This window comes from Saccoglossus kowalevskii, chromosome 6 (assembly GCF_978046115.1).
Source record: "Saccoglossus kowalevskii chromosome 6, keSacKowa6.1, whole genome shotgun sequence".
Taxonomy (NCBI): Eukaryota; Metazoa; Hemichordata; class Enteropneusta; family Harrimaniidae; genus Saccoglossus; species Saccoglossus kowalevskii.
In genome coordinates this window covers 12838062-12857691 of record NC_140646.1, presented here as the reverse complement: position 1 = coordinate 12857691, position 19630 = coordinate 12838062, and the positions used below count along the sequence as shown (strand labels likewise).

The 19630-nt window shown below is 44.5% G+C and overlaps 10 non-coding genes across 10 annotated transcripts; all 10 read right to left on the bottom strand.

Moving 5' to 3' along the window:
- Positions 1–3233: 3233 nt before the first annotated feature.
- Positions 3234–3307, bottom strand: TRNAN-GUU (transfer RNA asparagine (anticodon GUU)). The gene has a single exon. It is a non-coding gene; the product is annotated as a tRNA-Asn (tRNA).
- A 676-nt stretch (positions 3308–3983) lies between these two features.
- TRNAN-GUU (transfer RNA asparagine (anticodon GUU)) lies at positions 3984–4057 on the bottom strand. The gene has a single exon. It is a non-coding gene; the product is annotated as a tRNA-Asn (tRNA).
- A 3999-nt stretch (positions 4058–8056) lies between these two features.
- TRNAN-GUU (transfer RNA asparagine (anticodon GUU)) lies at positions 8057–8130 on the bottom strand. The gene has a single exon. It is a non-coding gene; the product is annotated as a tRNA-Asn (tRNA).
- Positions 8131–8806: 676 nt separating this feature from the next.
- Positions 8807–8880, bottom strand: TRNAN-GUU (transfer RNA asparagine (anticodon GUU)). The gene has a single exon. It is a non-coding gene; the product is annotated as a tRNA-Asn (tRNA).
- A 3710-nt stretch (positions 8881–12590) lies between these two features.
- Positions 12591–12664, bottom strand: TRNAN-GUU (transfer RNA asparagine (anticodon GUU)). Its single transcript has one exon. It is a non-coding gene; the product is annotated as a tRNA-Asn (tRNA).
- A 676-nt stretch (positions 12665–13340) lies between these two features.
- On the bottom strand, positions 13341–13414 carry TRNAN-GUU (transfer RNA asparagine (anticodon GUU)). The gene has a single exon. It is a non-coding gene; the product is annotated as a tRNA-Asn (tRNA).
- Positions 13415–15755: 2341 nt separating this feature from the next.
- TRNAN-GUU (transfer RNA asparagine (anticodon GUU)) lies at positions 15756–15829 on the bottom strand. The gene has a single exon. It is a non-coding gene; the product is annotated as a tRNA-Asn (tRNA).
- Positions 15830–16964: 1135 nt separating this feature from the next.
- Positions 16965–17038, bottom strand: TRNAN-GUU (transfer RNA asparagine (anticodon GUU)). The gene has a single exon. It is a non-coding gene; the product is annotated as a tRNA-Asn (tRNA).
- A 985-nt stretch (positions 17039–18023) lies between these two features.
- TRNAN-GUU (transfer RNA asparagine (anticodon GUU)) lies at positions 18024–18097 on the bottom strand. The gene has a single exon. It is a non-coding gene; the product is annotated as a tRNA-Asn (tRNA).
- A 526-nt stretch (positions 18098–18623) lies between these two features.
- On the bottom strand, positions 18624–18697 carry TRNAN-GUU (transfer RNA asparagine (anticodon GUU)). Its single transcript has one exon. It is a non-coding gene; the product is annotated as a tRNA-Asn (tRNA).
- Between the last annotated feature and the right edge of the window lie 933 nt (positions 18698–19630).

The window sequence follows — 19630 nt, the reverse complement described above, 5'->3', positions numbered from 1 at the left end:
TATTGTTTTCATATCGCGAATCCACACATAAGAAAATGTGTGTAATAAAAACTTGTATTTCGTCCCTGGGTGGGCTTGAACCACCAAGCTTTCATTTAACAGCTGAACGCGCTAACCGATTGCGCCACAGAGACTGCAACAATGGCGTTATATTGTATTCATATCGCGAATCCACACATGAGAAAATGTGTGTAATAAAAACTTCTAATTCGTCCCTGGGTGGGCTTGAATCACCAACCTTTCGGTTAACAGCCGAACGCGCTAACCGATGGCGCTACAGACACTGCGACATTGGTGTTATGTTGTATTCATATCGCGAATTCACACATGAGAAAATGTGTGTAATAAAAACTTATACTTAGTCACTGGGTGGGCTTGAACCACCAACCTTTCGGTTAACAGCCGAACGCGCTAACCGATTGCGCCACAGAGACTACAACATTGGTGTTATGTTGTATTCATATCGCGAATCCTCACATGAGAAAATGTGTGTAATAAAAATTTCTACTTCGTCCCTGGGTGGGCTTGAACCACAAACCTTACGATAACAGCCGAACGCGCTAACCGATTGCGCTACAGACACTACGACGTTGGTGTTATGTTGTATTCATATCGCGAATTCACATATGAGAAATTGCGTGTAACAAAAACTTGTACTTCGTTCCTGTTTGGGCTTGAACCACCAACCTTTCTGTTAAGAGCCGCACGCGCTAACCAATTGCGACACAAAGACTGCAACCTTGGTGATATGTTGTGTTGTATTCATATCACGAATCCACACATGAGAAAATGTGTTTAATAAAAACTTGTACTTCGTCCGTGAGTGGGCTTGAACCACCAAGCTTTCGTTTAACAGACGAACGCTCTAACCGATTGCGCCACAGAGACTGCAACATTAGTGTTATATTGTATTCATATCGCGAATCCACACATGAAAAAATGTGTGTAATAAAAACTTCTACTTCGTCCCTGGGTGGGCTTGAATCACCAACCTTTCGGTTAACAGCCGAACGCACTAACCAATTGCGTCACAGAGACTGCAACCTTGGTGATATGTTGTGTTGTATTCATATCGCGAATCCACACATGAGAAAATGTGCGCAATAAAAACTTGTACTTCGTCCCTGGGTGGGCTTGAACCACCAACCTTACAGTTAACAGCCGAACGCGCTAACCGATGGCGCTACATACACTGCGACATTGGTGTTATGTTGTATTCATATCGCGAATTCACACATGAGAAAATGTGTGTAATAAAAACTTGTATTTCTTCCCTGGGTGGGCTTGAATCACCAACCTTTCGGTTAACAGCCGAACGCACTAACCAATTGCGTCACAGAGACTGCAGCCTTGGTGATATGTTGTGTTGTATTCATATCGCGAATCCACACATGAGAAAATGTGTGTAATAAAAACTTGTACTTCGTCCCTGGGTGGGCTTGAATCACCAACCTTTCGGTTAACAGCCGAACGCGCTAACCGATTGCGCCACAGAGACTACAACATTGGTGTTATATTGTATTCATATCGCGAATCCTCACATGAGAAAATGTGTGTAATAAAAACTTCTACTTCGTCCCTGGGTGGGCTTGAATCACTAACCTTTCGGTTAACAGCCGAACGCGCGAACCGATGGCGCTACAGACTCTGCGACATTGGTGTTATGTTGTATTCATATCGCGAATTCACACATGAGAAAATGTGTGTAATAAAAACTTGTACTTCGTCCCTGGGTGGGCTTGAACCACCAACCTTTCAGTTAACAGCCGAACGCGCTAACCGATTGCGCCACAGAGACTGTAACAATGGTGTTATGTTGTATTCATATCGCGAATCCACACATGAGAAAATGTGTGTAATAAAAACTTCTACTTCGTCCCTGGGTGGGCTTGAATCACCAACATTTCGGTTAACAGCCAAACGCGCTAACCGATGGCGCTACAGACACTGCGACATTGGTGTTATGTTTATTCATATCGCGATTCCACACATGAGAAAATGTGTGTAATAAAAACTTATACTTCGTCCCTGGGTGGGCTTGAACCACCAACCTTTCGGTTAACAGCCGAACGAGCTAACCAATTGCGCCACAGAGACTATAACAATGGTGTTATGTTGTATTCATATCGCGAATCCACTCATGAGAAAATCTGTGTAATAAAAACTTCTACTTCGTCCCTGGGTGGGCTTGAACCACCACCCTTTCGGTTAACAGCCGAACGCGCTAACCAAATGCGCCACAGAGACTGCAACCTTGGTGATATGTTGTGTTGTATTCATATCGCGAATCCACACATGAGAAAATGTGTGTAATAAAAACTTGTACTTCGTCCCTGGGTGGGCTTGAACCACCAACCTTTCGGTTAACAGCCAAACGCGCTAACCGATTGCGCTACAGACTCTGCGACATTGGTGTTATGTTGTATTCATATCGCGAATTCACACATGAGAAAATGTGTGTAATAAAAACTTGTACTTCGTCCCTGGGTGGGCTTGAACCATCAACCTTTCAGTTAACAGCCGAACGCGCTAACCGATTGCGCCACAGAGACTGTAACAATGGTGTTATGTTGTATTCATATCGCGAATCCACACATGAGAAAATGTGTGTAATAAAAACTTCTACTTCGTCCCTGGGTGGTCTTGAATCACCAACCTTTCGGTTAACAGCCGAACGCACTAACCAATTGCGCCACAGAGACTGCAACCTTGGTGATATGTTGTGTTGTATTCATATCGCGAATCCACACATGAGAAAATGTGCGTAATAAAAACTTGTACTTCGTCCCTGGGTGGGCTTGAACCACCAACCTTACAGTTAACAGCCGAACGCGCTAACCGATGGCGCTACATACACTGCGACATTGGTGTTATGTTGTATTCATATCGCGAATTCACACATGAGAAAATGTGTGTAATAAAAACTTGTATTTCTTCCCTGGGTGGGCTTGAACCACCAAGCTTTCGTTTAACAGCCGAACGCGCTAACCGATTGCGCCACAGAGACTGCAACAATGGCGTTATGTTGTATTCATATCGCGAATCCACACATGAGAAAATGTGTGTAATAAAAACTTGTACTTCGTCCCTGGGTGGGCTTGAACAACCAACCTTTCGGTTAACAGCCGACCGAGCTAACCGATGGCGCTACAGACACTGCGACATTGGTGTTATGTTGTATTCATATCGCGAATTCACACATGACAAAATGTGTGTAATAAAAACTTCTACTACGTCCCTGGGTGGGCTTGAACCACCAACCTTTCGGTTAACAGCCGAACGCGCTAACCGATTGCGCCACAGAGACTACAACATTGGTGTTATATTGTATTCATATCGCGAATCCTCACATGAGAAAATGTGTGTAATAAAAACTTCTACTTCGTCCCTGGGTAGGCTTGAATCACCAACCTTACAGTTAACAGCCGAACGCGCGAACCGATGGCGCTACAGACTCTGCGACATTGGTGTTATGTTGTATTCATATCGCGAATTCACACATGAGAAAATGTGTGTAATAAAAACTTGTACTTCGTACCTGGGTGGGCTTGAACCACCAACCTTTCAGTTAACAACCGAACGCGCTAACCGATTGCGCCACAGAGACTGTAACAATGGTGTTATGTTGTATTCATATCGCGAATCCACACATGAGAAAATGTGTGTAATAAAAACTTCTACTTCGTCCTTGGGTGGGCTTGAATCACCAACATTTCGGTTAACAGCCAAACGCGCTAACCGATGGCGCTACAGACACTGCGACATTGGTGTTATGTTGTATTCATATCGCGAATCCACACATGGGAAAATGTGTGTAATAAAAACTTCTACTTCGTCCCAGGGTGGGCTTGAATCACCAACCTTTCGGTTAACAGCCGAACGCGCGAACCGATGGCGCAACAGACACGGCGACATTGGTGTTATGTTTTATTCATATCGCGAATTCACACATGAGAAAATGTGTGTAATAAAAACTTGTACTTCGTCCCTGGGTGGGCTTGAACCACCAACCTTTCGGTTAACAGCCGAACGCGCTAACCGATTGCGCCACAGAGACTGTAACAATGGTGTTATGTTGATTCATATCGCGAATCCACTCATGAGAAAATCTGTGTATTAAAAACTTCTACTTCGTCCCTGGGTGGGCTTGAACCACCACCCTTTCGGTTAACAGCCGAACGCGCTAACCAAATGCGCCACAGAGACTGCAATCTTGGTGATATGTTGTGTTGTATTCATATCGCGAATCCACACATGAGAAAATGTGTGTAATAAAAACTTGTACTTCGTCCCTGGGTGGGCTTGAACCACCAACCTTTCGGTTAACAGCCAAACGCGCTAACCGATTGCGCTACTGACTCTGCGACATTGGTGTTATGTTGTATTCATATCGCGAATTCACACATGAGAAAATGTGTGTAATAAAAACTTGTACTTCGTCCCTGGGTGGGCTTGAACCACCAACCTTTCAGTTAACAGCCGAACGCGCTAACCGATTGCGCCACAGAGACTGTAACAATGGTGTTATGTTGTATTCATATCGCGAATCCACACATGAGAAAATGTGTGTAATAAAAACTTCTACTTCGTCCCTGGGTGGGCTTGAATCACCAACATTTCGGTTAACAGCCGAACGCGCTAACCGATGGCGCTACAGAGACTGCAACATTGGTGTTATATTGTTTTCATATCGCGAATCCACACATGAGAAAATGTGTGTAATAAAAACTTGTATTTCGTCACTGGGTGGGCTTGAACCACCAAGCTTTCGTTTAACAGCCGAACGCGCTAACCGATTGCGCCACAGAGACTGCAACATTGGTGTTATATTGTATTCATATCGCGAATCCACACATGAGAAAATGTGTGTAATAAAAACTTCTACTTCGTCCCTGGGTGGGCTTGAATCACCAACCTTTCGGTTAACAGCTGAACGCGCTAACCGATGGCGCAACAGACACTGCGACATTGGTGTTATGTTGTATTCATATCGCGAATTCACACATGACAAAATGTGTGTAATAAAACCTTCTTCTTCGTCCCTGGGTGGGCTTGAACCACCAACCTTTGGGTTAGCAGTCAAACGCGCTAACCGATTGCGCCACAGAGACTGCAACATTGGTGTTATATTGTATTCATATCGCGAATCCACACATGAGAAAATGTGTGTAATAAAAACTTCTACTTCGTCCCTGGGTGGGCTTGAATCACCAACCTTTCGGTTAACAGCCGAACGCGCTAACCGATGGCGCTACAGACACTGCGACATTGGTGTTATGTTGTATTCATATCGCGAATCCACACATGATAAAATGTGTTTAATAAAAACTTGTACTTCGACCGTGAGTGGGCTTGAACCACCAAGCTTTCGTTTAACAGCCGAACGCTCTAACCGATTGCGCCACAGAGACTGCAAACTTGGTGATATGTTGTGTTGTATTCATATCGCGAATCCACACATGAGAAAATGTGCGTAATAAAAACTTGTACTTCGTCCCTGGGTGGGCTTGAACCACCAACCTTACAGTTAACAGACGAACGCGCTAACCGATGGCGCTACAGACACTGCGACATTGGTGTTAAGTTGTATTCATATCGCGAATTCACACATGAGAAAATGTGTGTCATAAAAACTTCTACTTCGTCCCTGGGTGGGCTTCAACAACCAACCTTTCGGTTAACAGCCGAACGCGCTAACCGATTGCGCCACAGAGACTGCAACATTGGTGTTATATTGTTTTCATATCGCGAATCCACACATGAGAAAATGTGTGTAATAAAAACTTGTATTTCGTCCCTGGGTGGGCTTGAACCACCAAGCTTTCGTTTAACAGCTGAACGCGCTAACCGATTGCGCCACAGAGACTGCAACAATGGCGTTATATTGTATTCATATCGCGAATCCACACATGAGAAAATGTGTGTAATAAAAACTTCTAATTCGTCCCTGGGTGGGCTTGAATCACCAACCTTTCGGTTAACAGCCGAACGCGCTAACCGATGGCGCTACATACACTGCGACATTGGTGTTATGTTGTATTCATATCGCGAATTCACACATGAGAAAATGTGTGTAATAAAAACTTGTATTTCTTCCCTGGGTGGGCTTGAATCACCAACCTTTCGGTTAACAGCCGAACGCACTAACCAATTGCGTCACAGAGACTGCAACCTTGGTGATATGTTGTGTTGTATTCATATCGCGAATCCACACATGAGAAAATGTGTGTAATAAAAACTTGTACTTCGTCCCTGGGTGGGCTTGAATCACCAACCTTTCGGTTAACAGCCGAACGCGCTAACCGATTGCGCCACAGAGACTACAACATTGGTGTTATATTGTATTCATATCGCGAATCCTCACATGAGAAAATGTGTGTAATAAAAACTTCTACTTCGTCCCTGGGTGGGCTTGAATCACTAACCTTTCGGTTAACAGCCGAACGCGCGAACCGATGGCGCTACAGACTCTGCGACATTGGTGTTATGTTGTATTCATATCGCGAATTCACACATGAGAAAATGTGTGTAATAAAAACTTGTACTTCGTCCCTGGGTGGGCTTGAACCACCAACCTTTCAGTTAACAGCCGAACGCGCTAACCGATTGCGCCACAGAGACTGTAACAATGGTGTTATGTTGTATTCATATCGCGAATCCACACATGAGAAAATGTGTGTAATAAAAACTTCTACTTCGTCCCTGGGTGGGCTTGAATCACCAACATTTCGGTTAACAGCCAAACGCGCTAACCGATGGCGCTACAGACACTGCGACATTGGTGTTATGTTTATTCATATCGCGATTCCACACATGAGAAAATGTGTGTAATAAAAACTTATACTTCGTCCCTGGGTGGGCTTGAACCACCAACCTTTCGGTTAACAGCCGAACGAGCTAACCAATTGCGCCACAGAGACTATAACAATGGTGTTATGTTGTATTCATATCGCGAATCCACTCATGAGAAAATCTGTGTAATAAAAACTTCTACTTCGTCCCTGGGTGGGCTTGAACCACCACCCTTTCGGTTAACAGCCGAACGCGCTAACCAAATGCGCCACAGAGACTGCAACCTTGGTGATATGTTGTGTTGTATTCATATCGCGAATCCACACATGAGAAAATGTGTGTAATAAAAACTTGTACTTCGTCCCTGGGTGGGCTTGAACCACCAACCTTTCGGTTAACAGCCAAACGCGCTAACCGATTGCGCTACAGACTCTGCGACATTGGTGTTATGTTGTATTCATATCGCGAATTCACACATGAGAAAATGTGTGTAATAAAAACTTGTACTTCGTCCCTGGGTGGGCTTGAACCATCAACCTTTCAGTTAACAGCCGAACGCGCTAACCGATTGCGCCACAGAGACTGTAACAATGGTGTTATGTTGTATTCATATCGCGAATCCACACATGAGAAAATGTGTGTAATAAAAACTTCTACTTCGTCCCTGGGTGGTCTTGAATCACCAACCTTTCGGTTAACAGCCGAACGCACTAACCAATTGCGCCACAGAGACTGCAACCTTGGTGATATGTTGTGTTGTATTCATATCGCGAATCCACACATGAGAAAATGTGCGTAATAAAAACTTGTACTTCGTCCCTGGGTGGGCTTGAACCACCAACCTTACAGTTAACAGCCGAACGCGCTAACCGATGGCGCTACATACACTGCGACATTGGTGTTATGTTGTATTCATATCGCGAATTCACACATGAGAAAATGTGTGTAATAAAAACTTGTATTTCTTCCCTGGGTGGGCTTGAACCACCAAGCTTTCGTTTAACAGCCGAACGCGCTAACCGATTGCGCCACAGAGACTGCAACAATGGCGTTATGTTGTATTCATATCGCGAATCCACACATGAGAAAATGTGTGTAATAAAAACTTGTACTTCGTCCCTGGGTGGGCTTGAACAACCAACCTTTCGGTTAACAGCCGACCGAGCTAACCGATGGCGCTACAGACACTGCGACATTGGTGTTATGTTGTATTCATATCGCGAATTCACACATGACAAAATGTGTGTAATAAAAACTTCTACTTCGTCCCTGGGTGGGCTTGAACCACCAACCTTTCGGTTAACAGCCGAACGCGCTAACCGATTGCGCCACAGAGACTACAACATTGGTGTTATATTGTATTCATATCGCGAATCCTCACATGAGAAAATGTGTGTAATAAAAACTTCTACTTCGTCCCTGGGTAGGCTTGAATCACCAACCTTACAGTTAACAGCCGAACGCGCGAACCGATGGCGCTACAGACTCTGCGACATTGGTGTTATGTTGTATTCATATCGCGAATTCACACATGAGAAAATGTGTGTAATAAAAACTTGTACTTCGTACCTGGGTGGGCTTGAACCACCAACCTTTCAGTTAACAACCGAACGCGCTAACCGATTGCGCCACAGAGACTGTAACAATGGTGTTATGTTGTATTCATATCGCGAATCCACACATGAGAAAATGTGTGTAATAAAAACTTCTACTTCGTCCTTGGGTGGGCTTGAATCACCAACATTTCGGTTAACAGCCAAACGCGCTAACCGATGGCGCTACAGACACTGCGACATTGGTGTTATGTTGTATTCATATCGCGAATCCACACATGGGAAAATGTGTGTAATAAAAACTTCTACTTCGTCCCAGGGTGGGCTTGAATCACCAACCTTTCGGTTAACAGCCGAACGCGCGAACCGATGGCGCAACAGACACGGCGACATTGGTGTTATGTTTTATTCATATCGCGAATTCACACATGAGAAAATGTGTGTAATAAAAACTTGTACTTCGTCCCTGGGTGGGCTTGAACCACCAACCTTTCGGTTAACAGCCGAACGCGCTAACCGATTGCGCCACAGAGACTGTAACAATGGTGTTATGTTGATTCATATCGCGAATCCACTCATGAGAAAATCTGTGTATTAAAAACTTCTACTTCGTCCCTGGGTGGGCTTGAACCACCACCCTTTCGGTTAACAGCCGAACGCGCTAACCAAATGCGCCACAGAGACTGCAATCTTGGTGATATGTTGTGTTGTATTCATATCGCGAATCCACACATGAGAAAATGTGTGTAATAAAAACTTGTACTTCGTCCCTGGGTGGGCTTGAACCACCAACCTTTCGGTTAACAGCCAAACGCGCTAACCGATTGCGCTACTGACTCTGCGACATTGGTGTTATGTTGTATTCATATCGCGAATTCACACATGAGAAAATGTGTGTAATAAAAACTTGTACTTCGTCCCTGGGTGGGCTTGAACCACCAACCTTTCAGTTAACAGCCGAACGCGCTAACCGATTGCGCCACAGAGACTGTAACAATGGTGTTATGTTGTATTCATATCGCGAATCCACACATGAGAAAATGTGTGTAATAAAAACTTCTACTTCGTCCCTGGGTGGGCTTGAATCACCAACATTTCGGTTAACAGCCGAACGCGCTAACCGATGGCGCTACAGAGACTGCAACATTGGTGTTATATTGTTTTCATATCGCGAATCCACACATGAGAAAATGTGTGTAATAAAAACTTGTATTTCGTCACTGGGTGGGCTTGAACCACCAAGCTTTCGTTTAACAGCCGAACGCGCTAACCGATTGCGCAACAGAGACTGCAACATTGGTGTTATATTGTATTCATATCGCGAATCCACACATGAGAAAATGTGTGTAATAAAAACTTCTACTTCGTCCCTGGGTGGGCTTGAATCACCAACCTTTCGGTTAACAGCTGAACGCGCTAACCGATGGCGCAACAGACACTGCGACATTGGTGTTATGTTGTATTCATATCGCGAATTCACACATGACAAAATGTGTGTAATAAAACCTTCTTCTTCGTCCCTGGGTGGGCTTGAACCACCAACCTTTGGGTTAGCAGTCAAACGCGCTAACCGATTGCGCCACAGAGACTGCAACATTGGTGTTATATTGTATTCATATCGCGAATCCACACATGAGAAAATGTGTGTAATAAAAACTTCTACTTCGTCCCTGGGTGGGCTTGAATCACCAACCTTTCGGTTAACAGCCGAACGCGCTAACCGATGGCGCTACAGACACTGCGACATTGGTGTTATGTTGTATTCATATCGCGAATCCACACATGATAAAATGTGTTTAATAAAAACTTGTACTTCGACCGTGAGTGGGCTTGAACCACCAAGCTTTCGTTTAACAGCCGAACGCTCTAACCGATTGCGCCACAGAGACTGCAAACTTGGTGATATGTTGTGTTGTATTCATATCGCGAATCCACACATGAGAAAATGTGCGTAATAAAAACTTGTACTTCGTCCCTGGGTGGGCTTGAACCACCAACCTTACAGTTAACAGACGAACGCGCTAACCGATGGCGCTACAGACACTGCGACATTGGTGTTAAGTTGTATTCATATCGCGAATTCACACATGAGAAAATGTGTGTCATAAAAACTTCTACTTCGTCCCTGGGTGGGCTTCAACAACCAACCTTTCGGTTAACAGCCGAACGCGCTAACCGATTGCGCCACAGAGACTGCAACATTGGTGTTATATTGTTTTCATATCGCGAATCCACACATGAGAAAATGTGTGTAATAAAAACTTGTATTTCGTCCCTGGGTGGGCTTGAACCACCAAGCTTTCGTTTAACAGCTGAACGCGCTAACCGATTGCGCCACAGAGACTGCAACAATGGCGTTATATTGTATTCATATCGCGAATCCACACATGAGAAAATGTGTGTAATAAAAACTTCTAATTCGTCCCTGGGTGGGCTTGAATCACCAACCTTTCGGTTAACAGCCGAACGCGCTAACCGATGGCGCTACAGACACTGCGACATTGGTGTTATGTTGTATTCATATCGCGAATTCACACATGAGAAAATGTGTGTAATAAAAACTTATACTTCGTCCCTGGGTGGGCTTGTATCACCAACCTTTCGGTTAACAGCCGAACGCGCTAACCAAATGCTCCACAGAGACTGCAACCTTGGTGATATGTTGTGTTGTATTCATATCGCGAATCCACACATGAGAAAATGTGTGTAACAAAAACTTGTACTTCGTTCCTGTTTGGGCTTGGACCACCAACCTTTCTGTTAACAGCCGCACGCGCTAACCAATTGCGACACAAAGACTGCAACCTTGGTGATATGTTGTGTTGTATTCATATCGCGAATCCACACATGAGAAAATGTGTTTAATAAAAACTTGTACTTCGTCCCTGGGTGGGCTTGAACCACCAAGCTTTCGTTTAACAGCTGAACGCGCTAACCGATTGCGCCACAGAGACTGCAACAATGGCGTTATATTGTATTCATATCGCGAATCCACACATGAGAAAATGTGTGTAATAAAAACTTCTAATTCGTCCCTGGGTGGGCTTGAATCACCAACCTTTCGGTTAACAGCCGAACGCGCTAACCGATGGCGCTACAGACACTGCGACATTGGTGTTATGTTGTATTCATATCGCGAATTCACACATGAGAAAATGTGTGTAATAAAAACTTATACTTCGTCCCTGGGTGGGCTTGTATCACTAACCTTTCGGTTAACAGCCGAACGCGCTAACCAAATGCTCCACAGAGACTGCAACCTTGGTGATATGTTGTGTTGTATTCATATCGCGAATCCACACATGAGAAAATGTGTGTAACAAAAACTTGTACTTCGTTCCTGTTTGGGCTTGAACCACCAACCTTTCTGTTAACAGCCGCACGCGCTAACCAATTGCGACACAAAGACTGCAACCTTGGTGATATGTTGTGTTGTATTCATATCGCGAATCCACACATGAGAAAATGTGTTTAATAAAAACTTGTACTTCGTCCGTGAGTGGGCTTGAACCACCAAGCTTTCGTTTAACAGCCGAACGCTCTAACCGATTGCGCCACAGAGACTGCAACATTAGTGTTATATTGTATTCATATCGCGAATCCACACATGAGAAAATGTGTGTAATAAAAACTTCTACTTCGTCCCTGGGTGGGCTTGAATCACCAACCTTTCGGTTAACAGCCGAACGCACTAACCAATTGCGCCACAGAGACTGCAACCTTGGTGATATGTTGTGTTGTATTCATATCGCGAATCCACACATGAGAAAATGTGCGTAATAAAAACTTGTACTTCGTCCCTGGGTGGGCTTGAACCACCAACCTTACAGTTAACAGCCAAACGCGCTAACCGATTGCGCTACATACACTGCGACATTGGTGTTATGTTGTATTCATATCGCGAATTCACACATGAGAAAATGTGTGTAATAAAAACTTGTATTTCGTCCCTGGGTGGGCTTGAACCACCAAGCTTTCGTTTAACAGCCGAACGCGCTAACCGATTGCGCCACAGAGACTGCAACAATGGCGTTATGTTGTATTCATATCGCGAATCCACACATGAGAAAATGTGTGTAATAAAAACTTGTACTTCGTCCCTGGGTGGGCTTGAACAACCAACCTTTCGGTTAACAGCCGACCGCGCTAACCGATGGCGCTACAGACACTGCGACTTTGATGTTATGTTGTATTCATATCGCGAATTCACACATGACAAAATGTGTGTAATAAAAACTTCTACTTCGTCCCTGGGTGGGCTTGAACCACCAACCTTTCGGTTAACAGCCGAACGCGCTAACCGATTGCGCCACAGAGACTACAACATTGGTGTTATATTGTATTCATATCGCGAATCCTCACATGAGAAAATGTGTGTAATAAAAACTTCTACTTCGTCCCTGGGTGGGCTTGAATCACCAACCTTTCGGTTAACAGCCGAACGCGCGAACCGATGGCGCTACAGACTCTGCGACATTGGTGTTATGTTGTATTCATATCGCGAATTCACACATGAGAAAATGTGTGTAATAAAAACTTGTACTTCGTCCCTGGGTGGGCTTGAACCACCAACCTTTCAGTTAACAGCCGAACGCGCTAACCGATTGCGCCACAGAGACTGTAACAATGGTGTTATGTTGTATTCATATCGCGAATCCACACATGAGAAAATGTGTGTAATAAAAACTTCTACTTCGTCCCTGGGTGGGCTTGAATCACCAACATTTCGGTTAACAGCCGAAAGCGCTAACCGATGGCGCTACAGACACTGCGACATTGGTGTTATGTTGTATTCATATCGCGAATCCACACATGAGAAAATGTGTGTAATAAAAACTTCTACTTCGTCCCTGGGTGGGTTTGAATCACCAACCTTTCGGTTAACAGCCGAACGCGCGAACCGATGGCGCAACAGACACTGCGACATTGGTGTTATGTTTTATTCATATCGCGAATTCACACATGAGAAAATGTGTGTAATAAAAACTTGTACTTCGTCCCTGGGTGGGCTTGAACCACCAACCTTTCGGTTAACAGCCGAACGCGCTAACCGATTGCGCCACAGAGACTGTAACAATGGTGTTATGTTGTATTCATATCGCGAATCCACACATGAGAAAATCTGTGTAATAAAAACTTCTACTTCGTTCCTGGGTGGGCTTGAACCACCACCCTTTCGGTTAACAGCCGAACGCACTAACCGATTGCGCCACAGAGACTACAACAATGGTGTTATATTGTCTTCATATCGCGAATTCACACATGAGAAAATGTGTGTAATAAAAACTTGTGCTTCGTCCCTGGGTGGGCTTGAACCACCAACCTTTTGGTTAACAGCCGAACGCGCTAACCGATGGCGCTACAGACACTGCGACATTAGTGTTATGTTTTATTCATATCGCAAATTCACACATGAGAAAATGTGTGTAATAAAAACTTCTACTTCGTCCCTGGGTGGGCTTGAATCACCAACCTTTCGGTTAGCAGCCGAACGCGCTAACCAAATGCGCCACAGAGACTGCAACCTTGGTGATATGTTGTGTTGTATTCATATCGCGAATCCACACATGAGAAAATGTGTGTAATAAAAACTTGTACTTCGTCCCTGGGTGGGCTTGAACCACCAAGCTTTCGTTTAACAGCCAAACGCGCTAACCGATTGCGCTACAGACTCTGCGACATTGGTGTTATATTGTATTCATATCGCGAATCCACACATGAGAAAATGTGTGTAATAAAAACTTCTATTTCGTCCCTGGGTGGGCTTGAATCACCAACCTTTCGGTTAACAGCTGAACGCGCAAACCGATGGCGCTACAGACACTGCGACATTGGTGTTATGTTGTATTCATATCGCGAATTCACACATGACAAAATGTGTGTAATAAAAACTTCTTCTTCGTCCCTGGGTGGGCTTGAACCACCAACCTTTCGGTTAACAGTCAAACGCGCTAACCGATTGCGCCACAGAGACTGCAACATTGGTGTTATATTGCATTCATATCGCGAATCCACACATGAGAAAATGTGTGTAATAAAAACTTCTACTTCGTCCCTGGGTGGGCTTGAATCACCAACCTTTCGGTTAACAGCCGAACGCGCTAACCGATGGCGCTACAGACACTGCGACATTGGTGTTATGTTGTATTCATATCGCGAATTCACACATGAGAAAATGTGTGTAATAAAAATTTGTACTTCGACTCTGGGTGGGCTTGAACCACCAACCTTTCTGTTAACAGCCGCACGCGCTAACCAATTGCGACACAAAGACTGCAAACTTGGTGATATGTTGTGTTGTATTCATATCGCGAATCCACACATGAGAAAATGTGTTTAATAAAAACTTGTACTTCGTCCGTGAGTGGGCTTGAACCACCAAGCTTTCGTTTAACAGCCGAACGCTCTAACCGATTGCGCCACAGAGACTGCAAACTTGGTGATATGTTGTGTTGTATTCATATCGCGAATCCACACATGAGAAAATGTGCGTAATAAAAACTTGTACTTCGTCCCTGGGTGGGCTTGAACCACCAACCTTACAGTTAACAGCCGAACGCGCTAACCGATGGCGCTACAGACACTGCGACATTGGTGTTATGTTGTATTCATATCGCGAATTCACACATGAGAAAATGTGTGTAATAAAAACTTGTATTTCGTCCCTGGGTGGGCTTGAACCACCAAGCTTTCGTTTAACAGCCGAACGCGCTAACCGATTGCGCCACAGAGACTGCAACAATGGCGTTATGTTGTATTCATATCGCGAATCCACACATGAGAAAATGTGTGTCATAAAAACTTCTACTTCGTCCCTGGGTGGGCTTGAACAACCAACCTTTCGGTTAACAGCCGAACGCGCTAACCGATGGTGCTACAGACACTGCGACATTGGTGTTATGTTGTATTCATATCGCGAATTCACACACGACAAAATGTGTGTAATAAAAACTTCTTCTTCGTCCCTGGGTGGGCTTGAACCACCAACCTTTCGTTTAACAGCCGAACGCGCTAACCGATTGCGCCACAGAGACTGCAACGTTGGTGTTATATTGTATTCATATCGCGAATCCTCACATGAGAAAATGTGTGTAATAAAAACTTCTACTTCGTCCCTGGGTGGGCTTGAATCACCAACCTTTCGGTTAACAGCCGAACGCGCTAACCGATGGTGCTACAGACACTGCGACATTGGTGTTATGTTGTATTCATATCGCGAACTCACACACGACAAAATGTGTGTAATAAAAACTTCTTCTTCGTCCCTGGGTGGGCTTGAACCACCAACCTTTCGGTTAACAGTCAAACGCGCTAACCGATTGCGCCACAGAGACTGCAACAATGGCGTTATATTGTATTCATATCGCGAATCCACACATGAGAAAATGTGTGTAATAAAAACTTCTAATTCGTCCCTGGGTGGGCTTGAACCACCAACCTTTCGGTTAACAGCCGAACGCGCTAACCGATTGCGCCACAGAGACTACAACATTGGTGTTATGTTGTATTCATATCGCGAATCCTCACATGAGAAAATGTGTGTAATAAAAATTTCTACTTCGTGCCTGGGTGGGCTTGAACCACCAACCTTACGATAACAGCCGAACGCGCTAACCGATTGCGCTACAGACACTACGACGTTGGTGTTATGTTGTATTCATATCGCGAATTCACATATGAGAAATTGTGTGTAACAAAAACTTGTACTTCGTTCCTGTTTGGGCTTGAACCACCAACCTTTCTGTTAACAGCCGCACGCGCTAACCAATTGCGACACAAAGACTGCAACCTTGGTGATATGTTGTGTTGTATTCATATCGCGAATCCACACATGAGAAAATGTGTTTAATAAAAACTTGTACTTCGTCCGTGAGTGGGCTTGAACCACCAAGCTTTCGTTTAACAGCCGAACGCTCTAACCGATTGCGCCACAGAGACTGCAACATTAGTGTTATATTGTATTCATATCGCGAATCCACACATGAGATAATGTGTGTAATAAAAACTTCTACTTCGTCCCTGGGTGGGCTTGAATCACCAACCTTTCGGTTAACAGCCGAACGCACTAACCAATTGCGCCACAGAGACTGCAACCTTGGTGATATGTTGTGTTGTATTCATATCGCGAATCCACACATGAGAAAATGTGTGTAATAAAAACTTCTACTTCGTCCCTGGGTGGGCTTGAATCACCAACCTTTCGGTTAACAGCCGAACGCGCTAACCGATGGTGCTACAGACACTGCGACATTGGTGTTATGTTGTATTCATATCGCGAATTCACACACGACAAAATGTGTGTAATAAAAACTTCTTCTTCGTCCCTGGGTGGGCTTGAACCACCAACCTTTCGGTTAACAGTCCAACGCGCTAACCGATTGCGCCACAGAGACTGCAACAATGGCGTTATATTGTATTCATATCGCGAATCCACACATGAGAAAATGTGTGTAATAAAAACTTCTAATTCGTCCCTGGGTGGGCTTGAATCACCAACCTTTCGGTTAACAGCCGAACGCGCTAACCGATGGCGCTACAGACACTGCGACATTGGTGTTATGTTGTATTCATATCGCGAATTCACACATGAGAAAATGTGAGTAATAAAAACTTATACTTCGTCCCTGGGTGGGCTTGAACCACCAACCTTTCGGTTAACAGCCGAACGCGCTAACCGATTGCGCCACAGAGACTACAACATTGGTGTTATGTTGTATTCATATCGCGAATCCTCACATGAGAAAATGTGTGTAATAAAAAGTTCTACTTCGTGCCTGGGTGGGCTTGAACCACCAACCTTACGATAACAGCCGAACGCGCTAACCGATTGCGCTACAGACACTACGACGTTGGTGTTATGTTGTATTCATATCGCGAATTCACATATGAGAAATTGTGTGTAACAAAAACTTGTACTTCGTTCCTGTTTGGGCTTGAACCACCAACCTTTCTGTTAACAGCCGCACGCGCTAACCAATTGCGACACAAAGACTGCAACCTTGGTGATATGTTGTGTTGTATTCATATCGCGAATCCACACATGAGAAAATGTGTTTAATAAAAACTTGTACTTCGTCCGTGAGTGGGCTTGAACCACCAAGCTTTCGTTTAACAGCCGAACGCTCTAACCGATTGCGCCACAGAGACTGCAACATTAGTGTTATATTGTATTCATATCGCGAATCCACACATGAGATAATGTGTGTAATAAAAACTTCTACTTCGTCCCTGGGTGGGCTTGAATCACCAACCTTTCGGTTAACAGCCGAACGCACTAACCAATTGCGCCACAGAGACTGCAACCTTGGTGATATGTTGTGTTGTATTCATATCGCGAATCCACACATGAGAAAATGTGCGTAATAAAAACTTGTACTTCGTCCCTGGGTGGGCTTGAACCACCAACCTTACAGTTAACAGCCGAACGCGCTAACCGATGGCGCTACATACACTGCGACATTGGTGTTATGTTGTATTCATATCGCGAATTCACACATGAGAAAATGTGTGTAATAGAAACTTGTATTTCGTCCCTGGGTGGGCTTGAACCACCAAGCTTTCGTTTAACAGCCGAACGCGCTAACCGATTGCGCCACAGAGACTGCAACAATGGCGTTATGTTGTATTCATATCGCGAATCCACACATGAGAAAATGTGTGTAATAAAAACTTGTACTTCGTCCCTGGGTGGGCTTGAACCACCAACCTTTCGGTTAACAGCCGAACGCGCTAACCGATTGCGCCACAGAGACTACAACATTGCTGTTATATTGTATTCATATCGCGAATCCTCACATGAGAAAATGTGTGTAATGAAAACTTCTACTTCGTCCCTGGGTGGGCTTGAATCACCAACCTTTCGGTTAACAGCCGAACGCGCTAACCGATGGCGCTACAGATACTGCGACATTGGTGTTATGTTGTATTCATATCGCGAATCCACACATGAGAAAATGTGTGTAATAAAAACTTCTACTTCGTCCCTGGGTGGGCTTGAATCACCAATCTTTCGGTTAACAGCCGAACGCGCGAACCGATGGCGCAACAGACACTGCGACATTGGTGTTATGTTTTATTCATATCGCGAATTCACACATGAGAAAATGTGTGTAATAAAAACTTGTACTTCGGCCCTGGGTGGGCTTGAACCACCAACCTTTCGGTTAACAGCCGAACGCGCTAACCGATTGCGCCACAGAGACTGTAACAATGGTGTTATGTTGTATTCATATCGCGAATCCACACATGAGAAAATCTGTGTAATAAAAACTTCTACTTCGTCCCTGGGTGGGCTTGAACCACCACCCTTTCGGTTAACAGCCGAACGCGCTAACCGATTGCGCCACAGAGACTACAACAATGGTGTTATATTGTCTTCATATCGCGAATTCACACATGAGAAAATGTGTGTAATAAAAACTTCTACTTCGTCCCTGGGTGGGCTTGAATCACCAACCTTTCGGTTAACAGCCGAACGCGCTAACCAAATGCGCCACAGAGACTGCAACCTTGGTGATATGTTGTGTTGTATTCATATCGCGAATCCACACATGAGAAAATGTGTGTAATAAAAACTTGTACTTCGTCCCTGGGTGGGCTTGAACCACCAACCTTTCGGTTAACAGCCAAACGCGCTAACCGATTGCGCTCCAGACTCTGCGACATTGGTGTTATGTTGTATTCATATCGCGAATTCACACGTGAGAAAATGTGTGTAATAAAAACTTGTACTTCGTCCCTGGGTGGGCTTGAACCACCAACCTTTCAGTTAACAGCCGAACGCGCTAACCGATTGCGCCACAGAGACTGTAACAATGGTGTTATGTTGTATTCATATCGCGAATCCACACATGAGAAAATGTGTGTAATAAAAACTTCTACTTCGTCCATGGGTGGGCTTGAATCACCAACATTTCGGTTAACAGCCGAACGCGCTAACCGATTGCGCTACAGTCACTGCGACATTGGTGTTATGTTGCATTCATATCGCGAATTCACACATGAGAAATTGTGTGTAACAAAAACTTGTACTTCGTCCCTGTTTGGGCTTGAACCACCAACCTTTCGGTTAACAGCCGAACGAGCTAATCGATTGCGCCACAGAGACTACAACAATGGCGTTATGTTGTTTTCATATCGCGAATCCACACATGAGAATATGTGTGTAATAAAAACTTGTATTTCGTCCCTGGGTGGGCTTGAACCACCAAGCTTTCGGTTAACAGCCGAACGCGCTAACCGATTGCGCCACAGAGACTACAACATTGGTGTTATATTGTATTCAT